Source organism: Rhinatrema bivittatum, chromosome 4 (genome assembly GCF_901001135.1).
Source record: "Rhinatrema bivittatum chromosome 4, aRhiBiv1.1, whole genome shotgun sequence".
In the NCBI taxonomy this organism is placed as follows: domain Eukaryota; kingdom Metazoa; phylum Chordata; class Amphibia; order Gymnophiona; family Rhinatrematidae; genus Rhinatrema; species Rhinatrema bivittatum.
In genome coordinates, this window is record NC_042618.1 from 328483428 (window position 1) to 328504953 (window position 21526).

At 46.5% G+C, this 21526-nt stretch overlaps 1 protein-coding gene across 1 annotated transcript in view; it reads left to right on the top strand.

Annotated features, from left to right (window-relative positions):
- Positions 1-5837: 5837 nt before the first annotated feature.
- The window catches only part of RNF222 (ring finger protein 222), a 33953-nt gene continuing 18264 nt past the window's right edge, over positions 5838-21526 (top strand). The window contains exon 1 of the mRNA XM_029600350.1: positions 5838-5968. The gene's annotated coding sequence lies outside the window, so the exon portion shown is untranslated. The remainder of the gene's footprint in view (positions 5969-21526) is intronic.

Below are 21526 nucleotides of genomic sequence, written 5' to 3' on the forward strand. Positions count from 1 at the left end.
GGCAGGAAATAGAAAAAAATATATATGTTAAAGACAAAACAGGTGTCATGCACTAACTGGGAAACCAAAGGACCAAGGCGTCTCATGAGGCAAGAGCTGGTCTGAATTGGCTCTGGAATTTGTTGCCAGAGGATGTGGTTAGTGCAGTTAGTGTAGCTGGGTTCAAAAAAGGTTTGGATAAGTTCTTGGAGGAGAAGTCTATTAACTGCTATTAATCAAGTTTACTTAGGGAATAGACACTGCTATTAATTGCATCAGTCTGTAACAAATACCAATACAAGGGACACTTGTGTGCTGGTATTGCTTATGTACGGCGGCTCTTGTTCAAGGACAGCCAATTTTGTGGATGTCCTTCTCTGTGGCCCCGTCTATTAATCTTTATTATCCTAAATTCAATGCAGATTCTTTTATTCTTTTGTTTTCTATTTTTCTAAAAAATCCCCTTATTTCCCCGTTTTATGAGGCGACCCGCTGCGTGGTTGTCAATACTTATCGAGGCTTCCGTCTCAAGTGCTTCTTGCGGTGATCGCGTCTGCTTGCCCGACATGGGCCATGTCGAAGAGGTTTGTTGATGAACAATTAATTGCATCAGTAGCATGGGATCTTCATAGTGTTTGGGTAATTGCCAGGTTCTTGTGGCCTGGTTTGGCCTCTGTTGGAAACAGGATGCTGGGCTTGATGGACCCTTGGTCTGACCCAGCATGGCAATTTCTTATGTTCATCAGATGACATCACCTACTAGTGTGGTTGATTTCATCCTGCTTGTTGAAGGAGAACCATAAAAAAAACAAAACAACATTTATATGAATGCTGCCTGAGGTACTACTTATACAATTCTTCACCAAGGGCTTTAATGTAACTGCTACAGTGGGCTCAATGAGGACTTTTGAAATACACCAGTAAACTGTTTCCTTATTTACCTATACATTGCAGTATTTTAGAGTTGGATTTTAGCGTATGGGCAAACAATTCTCTTCTAACTTTACAAACAACCTTATTAGAATACATTAGGACAGGTTCTTATATCCTCTGTTCTCCCCCTACATGTTCCCCTTTCCGTTCCATGTTCCTCTCGCCCTCCTCGGGCTGCAGTAGGCAAAACAGAAAATTGCTCACTCGCTGTCACCTAGCTGCTTCTCCTCCTCATTCGTTTACAAACAGGAAGTGCGCAGGTGAGAGGGAAAATTATCATCTTCAGGCACCATCAACTCATGGCCTGCTGTTGTTCTGCCTGCCACATAAGAGGGAGAAGGAAAAAGGGGTCCCAGGTTAACCAAAACTTCTCTTCTACAAGGAGCAGTGTAATCTCTATGGGCTGCAGCAGCTCCAGCTAGACGTGGCATGCTCTAAGTATACAAAAGAAAAATCAGATGAAAAAATTCAGGGACAGTAACCTTTATACTGGTGTGTAGGCGCATGCCCAGGGATGTGGCCATTTTATAACTTGAGCGCATGTTATAAAATAGCCTGACCGCAGGCCCATGTGCAACCAATTTTAAATGTGAATGCACCTATGCACGTAAATCCCGCTTCTACTCCATAAATTGGGGAATTTAAAAGGGGCACACGTCCACACCATTGCCAGTTTCACCAGTTCCTCCACCAGTTATCAGATAGGTCCCCCAAACCTCCCTGGTTTGGTTATCTACACTCCCCCCAGTTACCCCAGACCCTTTAAATCCCTGCAAAAAGATTCCTTCTTTTTATTTTTTAAACTTAACACCTCTTCCACAGCAGAAGACGTGGCAGGTGATCTGGACATGTGCCCAGGTATGTAAGCATTTACATGCACATCTCTTGGCCACATCCCAAAATGCTTATGTCCCGCCCAGACCATGACTATATCCTACCCTCTTTTTGAAAACCTTTGATGTGAATGCTGCGGGAGATACGCATGCATCTGGGCTTCTTTTAAAATTAGGTGGGTGCGCGTAAGCCCAACCTGGGCGCACATCTCCCAATTTTGGCGTGCACCAGGCTTTTAAAATTCACCCTAAAGAAAGTTACTCAGAAATCTGGTTTCAGTACCATGGATTTATGAAACTCATAGTCTCAATTTTCTTCATCCCCTTTTGGTTATTATTTCCTATATCTATTGATAATGTCTTTCGAACATTGAGCACAAACAGACTGCACACCCTGTGGGGAGGAGCCTACCAACTGTACCTGCATTTGTAACTCAAACTTGGATTTGGAAAGGCGAATAACTACGGTAAATAGAAAATCTAAATCAGGCATCGACAACTCCGGTCCTGGACAGCCACAAACAGATCTGATTTTCAGGATATCCACAATGAATATATATCCACTGCATGCAAGTATATCTCATGCACATTCATTGTGGATATCCTGAAAATCAAACCTGTTTGTGTCTCTCCAGTACCGGAGTTGCCTAAATCTGATCTAAAGCTCAATGAATAGCACTGTAAAAAGAAAGCATTGCAAAATATGGCCCCTTTAGGGCTGGATTCATCATTCTTAGCAGAATGATGAATCCAGAGAAAAAGGGGGCAGGGGGTGAAGGGGGGGGGGGGGCCTGTGAAAGGCCGCAGCCATTCGTATCACGGTGGTGCAATTTCGCCGGCCGCAGTGCAGCCAGCTGCAGCCTTTCATGCAAATAGCACCACCGTGAAAGGTGGTGCTATTCGCCACGCTACTGCCGGCGATAATGTTCCTCTCATTATCACTGGCAGCGGTGCTGTGGCCGACTCCTCCCCTCCAGCTAATTAACATCCTATTGCACGCGAAAAGCCCCTTTTCGCGTGCGTTAGGGCCTTGGGGCAGATTTTAAAATCTGCGCGCGCGGGGTACATTTGTGCGCACTACCCGGCGCACAAAAATGTACACCTGATTTTATAACATGCGCGCGCTGCCGCGCGCTACCGCGCACATGTTATAAAATCCAGGGTCAGTGCGCACAAGGGGGTGCACACTTATTTTTTTTATTTATTTATTTAAGGTTTTTATATACCGGCAATCATGAAAACATATCTTGCTGGTTATCAAAATGTTTTAAACATTTCCTTTTTTTTCATAATTTAAAATAAAAAACATGGATTTCTAATTATTTTAACCATCAGCTGAATTCTTGTGCACCTTGCGCTCGCCAAGCCCTAGGGGAGCCCCGATGTCTTTTCCTGATCCCTCCAAGGCCACTCTGAATTCGGAGCGGCCTCAGAGGGAACTTTTCTACTGCTCCCCCCACCTTCCCCTCCCTTCCCCTATCTAACCCACCCCCCAGCCCTACCTAAATCCCCCCCTACCTTGTTTCAATTATTTACGCCTGCCCGGTGCACCATCCCCCAGCACAGCCGCTGTGCCGGAGGCCTCGGTCCCACTCCCCAGACCGCCCCCGGACCGGCACCACGCCCACGGCCCTGTCCCTTCCCGCCCCTTTTTCAAAGCCCCGGGACATACGCGCGTCCCGGGGCTTGTGCGCGCCGCCGAGCCTATGCAAAATAGGCTCAGCGCACGCAAGAGCAGGTTTTCGGGGTTACGCGCGTAACCCTTTGAAAATCTGCCCCTTATCGCGTGCGATAAGGCCCTAACGCACGCGATAAAGTTTAGAAAATAACCCCCTTAGATCGCATGAAATCAAAGTTAGTACAACATCCTCTTTCAGAGAAGTGATACAGCACCAGTGATCCATTTCCCTACTAATGAAATGGAGGTGAAGGAACATGTCCTGTCGTTATTATAATTCTGTGGGGGGAAAGTGCTAAAGATTAATAATGAATCAGATGTTTTTAGACTGATGGCCTGATTCATCAAAGTCTTTTCCCACAGGCACCAAATGTGGAACAACCGAGTTTGCTCCTAAATGTTTCAGGTTGGATGTTTGGTTCTGTCAGCTCATTTTTTTGGTTAGCCATAATTTGGGATTGGATTGTAAGGCATGCCTTTCTGCTTCCTCATGGACAGCACCCATGAAAGGTGATAAAATATCAAATACCTCACAAACCAACCAAACTGAAGCAATAGCTCAGGTTAGCCAAAAATGTTTCACCAAGGAACGTAGGGCCCAAAGCCTGTCCTATATTGGCTGCGTAGATTGCTCCAAGGACCAGATGAGTTAGAATCGGTTGCTCATTTTACTGATTTGGACTATTCTGGTGTGAAAAGTAATCCAGGTGCCTAATACACAGATTAAAATTAGTTTCCATCAGGCCCATAAAGTAGCAGAACTAGCAATTATTTTAAAAGAATTCAGCTGATGGTTAAAATAATTAGAAATCCATGTTTTTTATTTTAAATTATGAAAAAAAAGGAAATGTTTAAAACATTTTGAAAACCAGTCTTGCTTAGTTATATCACTTTAAGTTTACCCTTGCAGAAACACCCTAATATCATCAAAGCCTCCGTTTCCTTTCTGCGGCAGCTGAGGGGGTAGATTCTGCAGCAGTTCTAAATTAACATACAGGTTAAAAATCTGGAAAAGTAAAAATTATTTTCCTTTAACAAGCTAAAATAACTTTCAAATGGGTCTGGAAAATGTCTTTTATCATTCTTTTCGGTCTTTCTCCAGTTCAGTCTTTTCTCCCTTCTTGTTTTTCTCTCAGTTCCTATGTCTGCTTCTTTCTCTCCTCTCATACCACATCCTCTCTCTCTCCATCCCAAAGATGTCTCTATTCACCTGCTTCCACATCAGTTTCTCCATCCTTTCCTTCCCCCCCAATCTTGTGCTCTCTCTGGCAGTCTTCCTTTTCTTGACTCACATCCCTCCCACCTCTATGACAGCATTCCAACCTCTCTCCTTTCCTTCTTTCCATCCTTCCCCCCCCACCAGCCTTTATTCCCACTCTCTCTCCAACCTCTCCATCCTTTCCTCCCGCAGCCTCAGTCCTCCAACTTCTTTCTGCCAGATTCTCACCCCTCGAAATAATAGTTCAATGTGAATGGCACTCATTTAAGCAATTCAGAGTCGGCCCCATGGCTCAAGCCATGGCCCCGTGCGCTCCGGCACAAGGAACGTATGCGATCGGGGCTGGCACGAATCACACACAGTGCGTAGGTGACGTGCTCAAGCCGGAAGAGGAAAAAAAATGGCTACTGAAGGATACTCTGCATTTGTCTAGTAGTGCTACAGAAATGATTAATAGCAGTAGCGGTCTTGAAAAAGGCCTCCCCCCGTTCTTGGAATTGGTGAGAGTGTTGCTTGAGAATGCCAAGTTTATGATGTTAGTGGAAAGGAGTTAAATAAAGAACGAAGAATCAAGGGGAAGAAAGTAAAGGCCTAATAGTAAAATCTGGCCATGTAAGTAACTTAGCCGGTTGGAGCTTATCCGGCCAAGATGCAATGTATATTCAGCGGCACGGTGAAGCTGCTGAATATACACATATATGTGTGCACTTTGCCAGATAAGTGTACCCAGCTAAGTTTAGACCTGCCCTATGGCACGAATATCGGTAGTTAGGCGTATAAGTTATATGCCTAACTCGCTCCACCCTCGATCCACCTACTTTATGTGGGTGTAACTTTTAGCCATATAAGGGACTTCTGCGGCTAAGTGGCGGCTGCTGAGCGTAGGTGCATATCCGGCATAAGTCCTGTTCGTCAGCCTAAGTGGCACTGAACGCGCTTTGAATATTGGGTCCTATGAGTTTACTGTGACATGCATAGCTCTGCCTGTTCATACTATACACAAAAGGACTGCTATAGTCATGCTGTCCAAAACAATGTTTCAGATTCAGGTCAGGCACCATAGGGTGGAGCAGAGAGCACTTGAGTAATTAATACCTTTCAGCCACTCCCAGCTAGCTTCATAAAATTTTCTCTCACTGATCTCACTAGGAAGTGGCTGGGCATAGGGTAGTTTTAAGTGAGTGACCTGGGTCATTGTAATGTGAGAAGAAACTCTTGAGCAATAAGTGTTCTGAAAGGTACCTGTTGGAAACAGTTGAGCTTTGTTATTGAAGTGCTTATTGTCCTTACCTGAGCTGGGTTTAAAGATACTTGTCAGCGGAGAAGGTAAGATCTTAGCTTCTCATTTTCGTTGGGGCTGAGCTCCCTAATTTACCAATATTTGTTACAGTTTCATGATATTTGCAGTCTGCCAAACTGCTTGGCAGAATGACGTACACTGATTCTTTTTTTATATTTAGCGTACATCTTTCAATGCTAGCTTAAGGCGAGTTACATTCAGTTACAGTAATCTGCTGTTTGCTGCATATAAAACAATATTTATTGATATTAAATTTATAAGACCATACCAAACATTTTGCTGGATACTAAATTAATCTTTGATCCTACAGTACTCTTGATAGCAACTGGCCTGAGATGTACAAATAGGGTCAGGATTTAAACTTGAGTCTCCCACGCCATTCCTTCTTTAAGAGTGCTCCTAGAGATTTTTCAGGTATTTTTCTGCTTCTTTAGATAGAGATTCAATTAGATGGCTTTTCGGGTGCTGAAAGTATCAGACCCCACAGCAAACTGCACAAAGTATGAGACCAAAGTGCTGGTGATGCCATCAAAATACTGGAGATTCAAAGGGATACCATATGGTAATTTCAAGTACCACCAATGAGCCTTTAGGTTCTCCCAAGAATGCTTTCCTCCTGATTTTACTGAAGACAATTCTCTATTATAATGATTTGGTATGGTAGGATATTCAGGTTTTGTGCAAATCAGCAAATGGGGGATTGAAAAAAAATGTGGCTACTACTATAAACCTAACTCACCTGCTTTTTGAAATCATGTTTTAAAATTCTTGCTAATGTTTGTTAAATTATGTCCTACGAATAGTGCCTAACTGAATACTTTTGATATCCTAAAGAAACAAGATTGCATAGACTAAGCATTAGTTGAAAATTCATGGAAGTTATAAGAAATAATTTGTGGACAAAAACTTGCTTTGCCTATAGAGTATCAAGCATGACACATCTGAACTACTGACCTACAAATGAAAGGTCCTGTAAGCCTGTGCCAAGCCACTCAGCATTCTAGTCCCCTAAAGTCTTACAACACTAATGGTTATGTATGCCTTAAGAGACTGGACAGAAAAACATATCCATATATGCAAAGAAAAGCATCTTCTCCAGTAGCTGACTGGCTTAAAATAAATTGCCACCTAATAAACTTGACATATGATCTATACTGAAGATACCACCAGAATGGAATACCTCTTTTCTTCACTAATACCACAAAAGCGAGGTCAGCCAATGACCTACATTATAAACACAAGACAGCGTGGGCAGAATGTTTGTATGGGAAATGGATCAACTTTTGACTTCAGAAAAAGGATATTACGGTGAGGAAACGTTTCTCGGTAAAAAAAAAAAAAAGCTGCTCTCAGGAAACATGCTCAGGATCAGGAAAGGAGAGAAATTAGCTGCAGCTACTGCTGCAACCCTTCCTGGCAGGAGAAGGTGCTGGAGATGTTCCTCCGGTCCTCCAAGGGTATGAGTGTTGCCTGGACATACTGTCTGAGATGTACAAAGAGTGAAAATGGGGGATAAAAAAAAGAGTAACACCCTCTATGTTTGTGTATGTATATATATACTGTATATAGTTGTATCAAATCAAACAGTGAATATAATATTTAAAAGGATTTCTATGTGCAAAACAGTGTTTTACATGCAGAAATGGTCTTTTACAAAATTGCCTGCCCAAAAGGGGGGTAAACGTAGGCATATTTATTTATTTACAGTCATTTATAGATCGCTCATAAAGGGAATCTCCTGCTGAGCAGGGTACAATATAAATGAAACATACAATTACAAGCAATAAAACACATACTTAGATAATGAAACAAAACACTGTAAAATAAATACGCCTTCAACTGTTTGTGAAACTGTTTAAAATCCACCATGGCACGCAGTTCAGGCGGGAGCTCGTGCCAAAGGGATGGACCCGCTGTGGAGAACGCTCTCCTCACATACTTTTGAGTCCCAAAACCCTTTCCAGTCCTTCCCCTGGAAACACCCTCTGCTCAGTCTGGCTGAATGTTTGTGTGAACATGAGACTATCATCTTCACACTACAAGGAGGAGAGCATTCATAGCAGGTCCATCCCTCTGGAATGAGCTCCCGCCTGAACTGCGTGCCATGGTGGATTATAAACAGTTTCACCAGCAGTTGAAGGCGTATTTATTTGAATTTGTTTTGTTTTATAAATGACTGCAAATAAATAAATAAGTAGGCATAAGTTTACCCACTTATCTAAGTATTTTAAGAAGCACGAGGTCCATATTCAGCGTTGCCGCGTGCATGTTATAAAATACTACATCCGCACGCAAATACGCACCTGATTTTACAATCGGCATGCACGTGTGTCAGCGGGTGTTGTGGTTACATGTGTTTTGGTGGATCCTTGGGTGCTGTGGAGATGACCACGCCCATGGGGAGGAGCCCCATGAGGAGCCACAGCACTGGGCTAAACTCGTACTACACAAAACACAAGATAGTTCTTTATTAGACAGCTTGAAGAGAACCACCAGAGGTGGCAGTAGTGAGGCAGTCTGTAATTGCAGTCTCAGGGACCTCGGCAGAGGGAGCCCTTCTCTCCTTGATGACGTCAGGAGGTTCTGAGGCAAGTCTTGTTGCGATCCCCCCTGTTGCTGCGCTACAGGAGGTATCTTACCTTCCTTCCGGAGGCCGCTGCGAAGCCAGGGCCTCTCCTGTGCACCATCCGGGACTTGCTCCAGGGCCTGGGAGGCCTAGCTGTTCCTGTGGCCTGCCTGTGGCTTGCATGCGTGCGTTTGGACTTCCTGTTTGGCGACGCCCTTCTCCTAGGGGCCGGCCCGCAGCTCTCTACCCCACTTATAGGGCCAGCGAGGGGCGGTCCTGGCAAACTCCTCCCAGGGAGTTGCCTACAACCTCCAGTATATAAGGACTTTCTTGTCACTTGCAACTTGCCTGTGGATTGAGTGCTACAGTTGCCTGTACCTCTTCCTCGATCCAGGTCTTCCGTGGGCTGCCTTATATTGATGGCTCCTTGTCCTGTCTCTGTCCGGATGTTTGCTTCCTGATGTTACTGACGTCTGCCTTGATGTGTTCCTGATGTCCTGATCCAGTTCCGCTTGTTCTGCCCTACGTCCTGTCTGGCTCCTGAGCCTTCTGGCCTGTTGGGCCCTGGAGTGGCCAACAGGTGGGATTCTTCCCTGCGCTCTGGAGCTTCCCTGCCTGCCAGCCGAAGGGGCTTCGGATGTCAGTATCCCAGCATCGGAGTTCCTGCTCGCCTGGATCTTCCCTGCGCTCTCCTGTTCTCAACGTGGTCCGCGACCAGCCTTCCTGGGCTGTGTAGGGAGCGTATGAGACGGGGTGGTCCGCGACTCAGTCCCGTGGGTGGGCTGAGTAGGGCGCCCTCAGGGATAGTGCCCGTGTCTCCTTCCAGCCCTCCTCTTCGATGTCTGCACTAGCCTTTGTCTACGATGTCTGCACCTGCCTTGTCTACGATGTCTTCAGTGTAAAGGACTCTGTCCGGCCTGCTGCCCATTGCCGTTCCCAGCGGCAGGTCCGAAAGGGCCGGGAACAGTCGGAGGACCGTTCATCAGTCAACTTCCCAGTGTTGGCTACCATGGGCGTGCAGGTCCGGCTGAGGGTCAGACTCCGTGCCTGCTCCCCTGCTTTTGTACCCGCCTGGCTCCCCATGCCTGCTCAGCTCACCTCCCACAGTGTGGCTTTGGGCTCCTCCTTGAGTCCTGCCGTGGCCCAAGGGCTCACCACCCGCTGGAGACGACCGCGCCCGCGCGCGCTCGTAACAAGTCTCCCAGCAAGGAGATACTGTGGATGAGATAGACTGAGAGTTAGAGTACTCACTAGGTGTTTGCTGTTGGTATTCGATTCCACCAGGTATGTTGTAGAAGGTACAGGCACCGAGGCAGGGAAAGCAGGCCCTCGAGGAGCGAGTACCTGTTCCCTGTAAGGCACCTGAAATAAAGCACAGGGCCCCCGAGGAGTGGGTACCCAGGTTAGCAGTTACCCCGAAGGGCAGAGAGAGAGCTTCTTGCGGCAGCACGGAAGCGGCAGAGTAGTGTAGGCAGGAACGGATTTGAGTCCTTGCTAACTCAACGTGCTAGCAAATTAGTGAAGGTAATATACCCGGATGGCGTGACGTCAGCATGAGGGAACACCCTCGAGGTTTGCACCAAGGGTTGTACAAAGACGTGGGTTGCGTGTACGCGCGCACCCTAGTAGGTACCTGGGAGGAGCAATGGCGGGAGGCTGCACCATAGCTGTTCCGGGGATGCCAGAGAGGTCGGCTTGTAGACGCAGCGGTAGCCATCTTTCCTAAGTAAGCGGGAGGAGCCGTGAATAAGGTGAGGCAAACGGGGCGAAGCCGTCTATGACCGACGGACGCAACAGCGGGTTCACAATCGCACGCACAACGGAGGGATTTTGTAAAGAAACGCATGGTGACGCAATAGGGCCTCCCCCAGTTCCCACCCAGTCCGAGGGAACTTCCCTATACTCCTACCTAACCTTCCTACCTTGTCCCCTCTCCTCTCCTCCCCGACCCCTAACCCCTACCTACCTACCCTATTTTTTTTTTTTTGTTTTAAAACGTCCCCGCTCTGATGAGCAGAAGTAAGTTATGCGTGCCGGCTGGCTGCCGGCGTGTGCTTCCCCGTGACAGGGCCTAATGGCTGCTGTCCCAGTCGGCTCCCACCCCCAGCCCACCCTTTTCACATAGCCCGGCACTTTGGTGAGTATCGGGGGATACACTCATGGTCGGGCCATTTGTAAGATAAGCGCGGCGTGCACACGGCCCGACCACGCACTATCCCCCCTCCCCCCCTTTTTTTGTGTGCACGGGCTTTTTAAAATTTGGCCCTATGTGTCTAAGTTTCGACTTAGCCAGACAAATGGCAGGATTTGAAAGTAACATAGTAAATGACGGCAGACAAAAGACCCAAATGACCCGTCCAGTCTGCCCAGCAGATCTCTTAGGGTTCAACTGCTGCTCTGTGCAAGTTACTCCTAGGCCATCTGTTTAGGATTGTAACTGCTTTTCTGTGCAGGTTATCCTAGTGCTTCATTACCATACAGGAGATCCTTTAAGTTTATCGCATGCCTTCTTGAATTATGGTGCAGTTTTTTTTTCTCCATCACTTTCACTGGGAGGGCATTCCAGGTTTCCACCACCCTTTCCAGGAAAAGACAGGATACCTGGGAATAAAAGAGAAAGCTATTAAAGACAGGCGATACATTATTATGAAACATCTAACCTGAAGTAGGTTGCTTTAAAAAGAACTGAAAATGTGCTAATAAAGGAACAAAATGACTGTTTATTTGGAATTATTTCTGCCTTTTCGAAATGCTCAAGGGAATTACAAAACACATGAATTTATTTGTCTCCAAATTGATGTAATCCACCTTGAGGCTATTCATGTAAAAGGCAGAATATCAAATGCCGATAAACAAATAAATGTTATAAAAGCAACATAAAAATTCCAAAAGTGTTCTTACCCAGTAGCTTTGGCATTCTGAAAATATAACACTGGCTAAAAATGTCCCTTCGTGTATAATAAAATACATCAATAATCATTTACCATCAAAAACACAGCATTTTCAGTTATTATATCTCACTGATAATGATGAACTTTTTTCACATGATGCTTTCACACAGTTCTATTTTATAGAGAGAGAGAGAGAGAGAGACAGAGAGACATTTGTTTTCAGTTTTTATTTTATTTTACTGGGAATTTATCAGTGTTTATTACAAGAACAAAAATCTATTTACCTGGGAAAATGAGGAGTCATTGTTTTCCACTTATTTCTCCCATTTTTGCTCTTGTAATAGTGATAAATCCCCAGAAAAAATAAAATCTTAAAATGAAGTTCCCCACACATACATACTGTAGTAGCTTTAAAAAACACTCATTAAAAAATGGTGAAATAAATGCTATTTGTGAGTCTCCAACTTATGTGTCAAATAAGTTTGTACTTTATTGTATTAAAGCAAAGAAGAAAAGTTGTAATGTTATGCTTGTATGAACAGAAAATTGGTCCGCTAATTCCTTTAAAATGGCAGATCTAGGTTCAACCAATGATGCAAATGAAGATTAACTAGTTTTCCTAATACTATTAAAAATATACATTCTTTGTGAATTGACATGCAAAAAAAGATCTAATTGCATAGCTATGTGTGATTTAGTTTCTTTTGGCTTTTTGCAGTATTTGTTATGGCCGCTGGCTGCGGCGCCCCGCAACCGGCGCTTGCCACTTACCGACGCGGCTTGCCGCTCCGGGTTCGCTGGCTGCGATGGGCAGCTGTCCCCGCCGTCGCTCCTCTTGGCCGTTCCAGCCACCGCAAGGCTAGGCCGCGTCTCTGGCCTTTCTGCCCTTCCTGTGCTGGCTCCTACCTCGCCGGGCTTCCCTAGAGCCGTGCACGAGGCCCTTCTCTACATTTAAAGGGACCACAACAGGAAATGGTCGCGGTCTCTCCCTCGGGCCCCTCCTGGCTTTGCTCCATTTAAGGCAAGGTCTGCCCCTCAGACATTGCCTTGGTTTCTTGGCTCTTGGTCCGTGTTTCCTGTTCCTCCTCGGAGGATTGCTCCTGGATTCCGCACATTCCTTGACTCTTCTGGCTTCTGACCCTTTGCCTGGAATTGACTCAGAGTATCACCGCCTGCCCTTTCGCCTGGAACTCAACTCTGCTTTCTGCCGCCTGGTCCGACCCAATGCCTGGGAGTCTGCCCTCGGGTCCTGACCCTCATCGGACCTTCCACTGCCGGGCCCAGGTCCGCTTCGGCCCTCGCTCCTCGCTTCAGACTGCCGCCCACTTCTGGTCCCAGATCGGGGAATTTCTTCGAGCTCTTCACCCGCATTCAGAGACCCCACGTAAGTCCAGCCGGCCCTGGCACCCAAGGGCTCAACCCAAGGGGAACGTGGGCTGGTAGTGGTGACGCTCCTGCAGGGGTCTCTGATTCATCTCAGCCTCGCCTTCCGACGGTGGCGCCAACTCCACCTCGGACAAGGGATCCACCTTTCAGAATCGCAACAATATTTCTTTTAAGGTTTTGTGTTTTTGTTAAATTTTGAAATATCTATAAAAAATTACATTCATTCAGGGCTTCCTCGAAGAGGTTACAATGAAAAATATTGACAAGACTTGAAATATGCCAGCAATATACTTGTTGTTCACACTAGTGTAAAAAAAAGTAAACTTAGGTTTCTGAAACTGCAATAAATCTATAGACCAATTGTAAGACAGAGGTGGTATTGCTTATTCATAGCAATGCATTATAAAGTGAAGTTCCAAATATGGGACCTAGTTGCTACTCCAAAAGCATGACCCAGCCATTGCACATGAAGGCCGCCTACTGGCTGATTCAAGAGACATCATCACCATCGTTTATGTCAGACTTTTATAACTAGGGAGCTCGAAGCATGTTGAAACAGGTCAGTGTTTACATTTATAACATCAGAGATAGATAAAATAAAATAAAAAGGTACAGCGTTAACAATTCTAAAATCTCAAATAAATAGGCACAGAAGTCATCAAAACATCAAATTGCATCAACATTAAGGAAACAAGGAAATGACCACAGTTTAGGAATAGGAATGCATCTAATAAATATCTAATCAAGAACACTAGCCACAATAAAAGAGAGAGAGATAGTTTGTAAATATATTTCAAGAGAATGATCACAGTGTGGTAAAACAAATGCAGCATGTAGGAACAGTTTTAACAAATATCAAAGGTCTGGAGCAGTTCTCTGTGGCAGTGATTGTGATCTGAGTTCATGAACAGGGAGTTCAGATTATGACTGCGGACCGATAGCTTTTCAAAGAGCCACATTTTTAATTGCTTCCTGAAACTAGGAGATCTGGTGCTAGCCTGATATTTGGTAGAAAATTCCTAAGAAGGTCCTCTTTCTGGTGCTTATAAGGCATAGTTCTTGAGGGGGTTGGCACAACAAGATGGGCTTATAGCAGCAGGTGCAGAGGATAGGAAGGTATATGTGGGGGTCAGACTGCTGTTGAGGTACTATAGTATTGCATAGCCTTTGAGGGCCTTGTAGGCCGGGGTCAGGAGGAAGCTGTGGTTCATGCCGCTTATCCAGAAGACTATCACTGCAATGACATGGCTAGATGGGGCGAGTAGAGAGTACATTTTGAAAATGTGGCCAAAACTCCAGGTAACTTCCAATGAATGTGCAAGTTGCAAGAGATTCCAATTGAACTAGAAGCTCAAAGTAGAAGAAGCTTTGACATAGCTACTGGGCTCAAAAACAAATAAGCTGAGGGTGAGGTAAAGATGCAGCATGCAAGAAAATAAAAACATTTACCACAAATATTCTATCAGAACACAAAAGCCAGTCTCTACCAAATTTCACTGATAAATTCTCAGGAAAATACCAGTACTGTGTAATGGTCCACCTGAGCATTAAATTAACGCAATAGTGACGTTTTCCTTAAATGTGTTTAAAATGTGCAGGAAGGCATTACATAAAATGTTATGGTATTTTACCTATAGCAATAAGATATTTTGGGTTATCTGCTCTGACAATCACTTGAGGTTCTGTGCCAAACAGTCTATCAAAAACTACAGAGAAGTCTTGAAATCTAAAACAGGTTGAACAGCATTCACCATTCCAGTTATCTTGGTGTTCGTGTCAGATGTGAACTCTTATGCAATAGAACTGAAGCACAAGTTGTAACTAATGGAGGAAACACCCTGACGTTGTAAATGTGCCACAATTTATTTGGGGGGTTAGATGATGTCAGGTTTTGGGAGTCACAGAAATTATAACCTCTCTCCTTAGACAAACAGCAGAGCAGCTACAAAGGAGGTTTCTCCTTTTGTTGGCAGATTTAACCTGATGAGACAAGTAAATATAGGGAGGGCTTGGAAGTCAAGAGCTAATGAGGTTTGGATGTAGTTCTATCAAAGTGCCCCCTTCCCTCCTCCTCATTAATTCTCAAGAGCTTCTCTCATTCTGTAGCTATGGAAGAAAATATTTTGGAAAACAGTACTGGCTAGAAGGGTACAGTTAATGAATATCTTAATGGGCACGGGGAAATGCTGGTTATGGCTTTAGAAAATGATGCATTAGGGCAATGATATTTAACCTTGTCTTTAGAGTAGCAAGTGCCTCTTCAGAACCCTCTTTGACATCTTAGAATGTGTGACGTACGGAATAAATGGAGTTAATACATAAATGTTGAAGATTAAAATGAGAATATTTAAACGTGGCTATTTAAGACGCAGTTTGCTGCTGGTGAGTCATTGAGCAATGACTGCTAGGTACCACTGCTATAGGCTTCAGTTATATATTTTCTACTCATTCTGTGGGACAGTGGGTAGCTCATTTTACCTTCTCAAACTATAGCTGACTGCAATCCTCCTAAAGAGCTTAGGTATAATACGTACTCAAATGCTAAATGAGACAGTAATGTGCTAGGTGTTCCTCATCAGGCTGGCGCTCGTGGATAGAGGTCTGTGAAGAAGTGGCCCTCTCGCCCCTCCTTAACCTGGCAGGACCAAGCAACTAGACAGGTCCACCTTAATGAGAGGACCAGGTGGGCGGGACCCTGCTGAGAGGGGAATAAGTAACAGGCCGAAACAGTAAGGGCGCGTAAGAAAAAGTGTGGCAGTGCCGGGCGCCCGCTCGTTTGCCGAGCACACAGTCCGGATCACATACTGCTCGATACAATATTTAAATGGCACACAAATGCAAGCCGCGTCCAAAGCACGTCCATGAAGCGCAATCCGTTTTACTGTATAGGCGCTATAGAGCGCCTATACAGTATCCGGGGTGCGCTGGAACCTGTCATTTCAAATGACGTTTGAAATGACAGGTACCAGGAAGTGGATGGTTCTTCTACAGACCCCGCTGCCTTGAGCGCCCGGCGCCAGCAAGCCCCAGCAGCCGGTAATCGGAGGCAGGGAGCGCAACAAAGCACCCTCCTTTGGACGGGCAAGAGAGACGAAATTTCACAGTCCCAAACCAAACCAAACCAATCCAAGCCCCAGCAGAGAGAGACGAAATTTCACAGTCCTAAACCAAACCAAACCAATCCAAGCCCCAGCAGAGAGAGACGAAATTTCACAGTCCTGGGCAAACTTTCCCCCAGCCCCCGCTCACCTGCCCTGGCCGCGGCCACGCAAGCCCCCAGCAGCAGCAGTAGAAGGGCGGCGAGAGAGAGTGGCTTCAGCCGCCCGGTGCGGATCGGGCGCTCCCCATGCGAGGCGGCTTCCAGCAGCCCCGCCGGCGAAGGTGAATACGTGCACGCCTGTACATCCAATATGGGCGCTCAAGGCAGCAGGCGCATGAACGCACGCCGTGACCTGAGCGCTCAGCTGGACGTCGGAGGTCACAGCGTGCGCGTATTCACCTTCGCCGGCGGGGCTGCTGGAAGCCGCCTCGCATGGGGAGCGCCTGATCCGCTGAAGCCGCTCTCTCTCACCGCCCTTCTACTGCTGCTGCTGCTTGGGCTTACGTGGCCGCGGCCAGGGCAGGTGAGCGGGAGCTGGGGGAACGTTTGCCCGGGACTGTGAAATTTCGTCTCTCTCCTGGGGCTTGGATTGGGTTGGTTTGGTCTGGGACTGTGAAATTTCGTCTCTCTCTGCTGGGGCTTGCCTGACGCTTGGATTGGGTTGGTTTGGTTTGGGACTGTGAATTTTCGTGTGAAATTTCGTAATTTACCGCCTACCCTGATCCTGGCGTTAATGACCACACTAACGCCAGGGTCAGGGTAGGCGGTAAATTAGCAGGTAAAAGACGCAGTAAGATAGCAGGTTAAAAAGGAGATAGTCAGGGCGCACGTTACTGTATGGGAGGGAATAGCTAATCGGATCGTTTACATACATATACATGCCGCGGGCGGAAAGGGATACACATCAAGTAAAAGAAGCTGTAAGGATCGGTAAAAACAGATAGTGAATCGCGGGTTAGACTTACGCGGCCAAATTGTGAGTACACAGCGGGTTAGAAACGGGGTAACTGTGGCCGCGCTTTACTGTATCGGCCTGCAAGAGCAGGAGCCCCTGTCCCTCTCTGGTGAGGTAAGGCAGTCTACTATTCTATGTAAGCTGTAAGTGTTAAATAAACCTGAAAGTGTGTGAAGAAAGGCTGGAGTCGGCGAGTGTTTGAGTCTCCAGCCCGGGAAGATTTACTCGGTATCCCACACAGCCCATACTGTCCCAGGAATGCTCCAGGAAGTTTAGATTGTTCTGTATTATATGAATGACTTTCCTAGGCAGGATAAGGACACCTTTGTTTTAAAACGGTTTTGCACTTTCTCATCAGCTCAGAATACTATGTTTTAGATTGCCTTTTCTTTTTCTTTACTGCCTTCAGCACTGGCAGCTTTCCATGTAGCGTGAGTGCTTTATGCAGTCAACAATTAATGAAGCTGCAATTGGGTAATATCTTGCCTAATCAAGTACCTGTCTATTAAGCACATTGCTCGAATACAGGTTTTACTACTGGTACCAGCAACCTGAATATATATATTGTACAAGCCTGTGTGAAGTAATTACGTTATAAAATAGGATTTGAAGCTAACACTTTTGGTTGCACAATGTACTGTTTGCCTGAAAAGTACACCAGATTCGTGTTTGCACAGATGAAATATTAGACAGTAATATGTTGCCAATGGATTATTAGACAGTACATAAACGTATTTTTTTCTTCTGGGTTTGTCTATGGCTGTGGGTATGTTGGCCACTGAGGCCAATTGGATGTGATTGTACTCCACAAGAAATGCAGCTGGATCCAGCTGCATTTCTCGTGTAGTACACACAAGCAGTAGGCTTCTCTGCAAGATCTTTTTGCCCTGTGCTATTGTCCCAGGATATGCAAGGAAGGATTGATAAAACAAGGAGGAAGGCTATCTAAAAAAGTCGTGTGGGCAACACAAACGATAGATGCCAGGTAATGTCCGTTAAGATTCTTTATTTGGAGACTTGTTAATCCAATACAAAGACGCCCGACTCAGGCCGAGTTTCGCCCCACACAGGGGCTGCCTCAGGGGCTACAATAAACAAATAACGAATACAACTTAACAATACAAAACCAACATAAATTAAAAATGAAATCATATAGACAATTAATTGGTAACATGTACAATGCAATATAGAAAATTGAACACATATGATAGAACCAAGAATAAGTAAAAGAATAGATGATTTTACCTGTATGCAAAATATCTTATATGCGTGTGAAGATTGTCTTTTGCCAATTGAATATTCAAAAAGGCTGTGACCTGTATAAAAAATATATAATTGTGATTAAAAATGAAACAAAATGCCAACTGGATTGAATGATAAAATATTCTTGATAATGGTGCATGTAAAATGGCGCGCCTGTGTTTTAAATACATCACAAAAACACTAAAAACCAAAAACAACAGAAGTAAAAATTGCAAAAATGAAAGGCTCTCACAATATGACTATAACTATAAAAAATCAAAGGATATATGAATGAGTAAAAATGGGAGGGGCATGTTGTGTGAGAAACTGTGGTGAGCTAATTATTGATGCATGTGGAAAAATGACAATGGCAAATTCAAGTACAGATGAAATTAATATATAAGTTATCGTAAAAGTGAGGGAGATCTAAGCTGGAATAGTGTAAACGACTGCCGACATGTTATCAAGTAATGGATCTTACTTAGAATGGTGTAACACCAGCATGACTGATCTTCTGCAAGACGTGATTGTAATTTTGTATTACACGCCGAGGCTGCTGACACTCAAAGCTGTGGGCATATAGCCTGATGAAATAAAAACATTAAATGAAAAACAGTTTCAAAACAAGAAGGGGGGAGGGTGTGAACAAGATGAAAAAAGTGATTTGCAAAGCGCTGTGATGCGCACCAATACTCAAAACAGTGGGTATATGTGTTACGAGCGCGTCCGCCACGCCGCTGATGGGCCGAGGGTTTGGAGACCTTCGGGCTCTGTTGCAGGCGCAAGGAGCGAGGTCGCCTCTAGAGCAGGTAAAGTGAGCCCTTGAGCCACGGCAAGACCCATGGCGGAGCCCCAAGCCACACGGTGGGAGGTGAGCCAATGCAAGCATGGAGAGCCAGGCAGGTACTGAAGCAGGAATGAGGAACAGAGTCTGACCCTCAACCAGACCTGCACGCCCATGGCAACCACAACGCAATGTTGATTGATGAACGGTCCTCCAACTGTTCCAAGCCCTTTCGGACCTGCCGCTGGGTAACGGCATTGGGCTGCAGGCCGGACAGAGGACAAGGGCAGACAGAGTCCTTAGAACACAGAAGACATCATAGACGAGGGCTGAAGCGAAGACATCATAGATGATGGCTGAAGCAAGGACATCATAGACGAGGGCTGAAGCAAGACATCATAGACAAGGGCTGAAGCAGAGACATTGGCACTGTCCCTCAGGGCGCCCTACTCAGCCCACCGACACGGGCGGACCCCATGGGCTGGTCGCGGACCACCCTGTCCCATACGCGCCCTACTCAGCCCAGGGAGGCTGGTCACGGACCACGCTGAGAATGGGAGAGCGCAGGGAAGAAGCAGGGTACTGCACTCCTGGCAGTCGAGGCGGGATACTGCACTCCTGGCAGTCTGAAGCAAGCAGGAACATCAGGAACCAGATCAGGAACAAACATCAAGGCAACATCGGGAGCCAATATCAGGGAAACAGGCAGAGACATCAGAGACGAGGGCTGGTAAGGAAGATGATGGCACTGTCCCTCAGGGCGCCCTACTCAGCCCACCGACACGGGCGAACCCAATGGGCTGGTCGCGGACCACCCTGTCCTACAGCCCCAGGAGCGGACCAGAGCAGGAAGAGGAGGGAGGCAGGTTGCTGCACTCCTGGCAGCCTAAGGCAACCAGGAACATCCGGAATTGGATCAGATACAAACATCAGGAACATCTGGAACCACATCAGGGAAACAGGCAGACATGAGACAGGGAGCCGTCAAGACAAGCGAGACCATGGAGGACCTGGATTGGTCTGAAGACAAAGGCAACTGCAGACGCCAGATCCACACGCGGGAGCTGGGAGAGGGGCCCGCGCAGCCGGCGCTTGAGCCCATCAGGGTAAGGCCTTCATCCTCTCGCCCCGACCACCGAGGGCCTCCGTGCCGACCACGCGGGAATTTTAAACTTACCTGCGGCTTCCTCATCGGCATCCTGATCTGACCCGACCAGCCCTCCAAACGCGAACCAGGGAGGAGTTTACCGGGAGGGGCCCCCCCCTTTGCCCGACGACGCTGACCAGCAACACCCGAGGCCAAAAGTCGCGCCGGTGACGTCAAAGCAACGCGACCCCGCCAGATTTAAAAGAGAGCAGGCTCTCTGACCCTCCCTTTGCCTCGACCTGCATTGCAGACGCCGGATCCACACGCGGGAGCTGGGAGAGGGACCCGCGCAGCCGGCGCTTGAGCCCATCGGGGTAAGGCCTTCATCCTCTCGCCCCGACCACCGAGGGCCCCCGTGCCGACCACGCGGGAATTTTAAACTTACCTGCGGCTTCCTCATCGGCATCCTGATCCGACCCGACCAGCCCTCCAAACGCAAACTTTTCTCCGTGCCAAAAATCGCCGCGATCGGAAGCCCCGCCCGCCGAAGCAAGCCTCCAATAGGAGCCAGCCCAGAGGGGCTTTAAATCTGAGTCAGACCGGCGCCGCGCGCCGTGCGTCGCGCGCCTAAGGAGCGCGACAAAGGGGCCTGCCCCTTTGTCTCGCCCCTTCGTAGAGCCCCGAGGAGGCCCGGAGCCATACCCGCGGAATAACCTAAATCTACAACAAAGGTAGCAGCTAGCAAAGGTACGGAGCTAACCGATTCAACCGTATGGAATAAAAGTCCCACTCAACCAACCTCACCCATTCCAGTCTCAACAGCGTCGTAACAGACAACTACAACAAGACTCTCACCCCGTCAGAACGCCAGTCGTACAACCTCTCTACCTCCGCACCCGAACCTCGATCCATCCACCCTTCTCACCTGCAGCCTCACCTGCAAGCTTCCAGCATTCATCCAGCCTCACATGCAAGCTACAAACACTCATCCATCCTCACCGGCAAGCTTCCAGCAGTCATCCAGCCTCACCTACAAGCTTCTAGCACTCTTCATGACCCACCTGCAAGCCTCAAGCACTCATACACCATCCCCTGCAAGCCTCTAGCATTCATCAAACCTGCACATACAAGCCTCCAACTTTCACATAGCCCCTCTTTCTTAATCCTTCTAATCTCGCAACATTGCCCCTACAAATGGCCCCATTCTTCACAATTCCAATTCTTCAACATAATACACCACCTAAAAGAATTTCTTTCCGACATACCCAACAACACAACCTTAAATCCCTCTCTTCAATTTTGATCACTCCTTCCACGCAACTTCTAGGCCTCACCCTTTTCTCTTTAAGCCTTTTCAATGCTCAATCTCTAACGAAAAAGTCTGTAATCTTAAATGACTACCTCATCGACGTGAAACCGGAGATATGTGCGATCACTGAAACATGGTTAAAACCATCAGACACAGCAATAATTAATCAACTACCTACAGAGGCTTACGACTTCTTCTCGCTTCCTCGTCATAAAAAAAAGGGAGGAGGTATTCTTTTAGCAACTAAAAAGGACCTCAGATTCT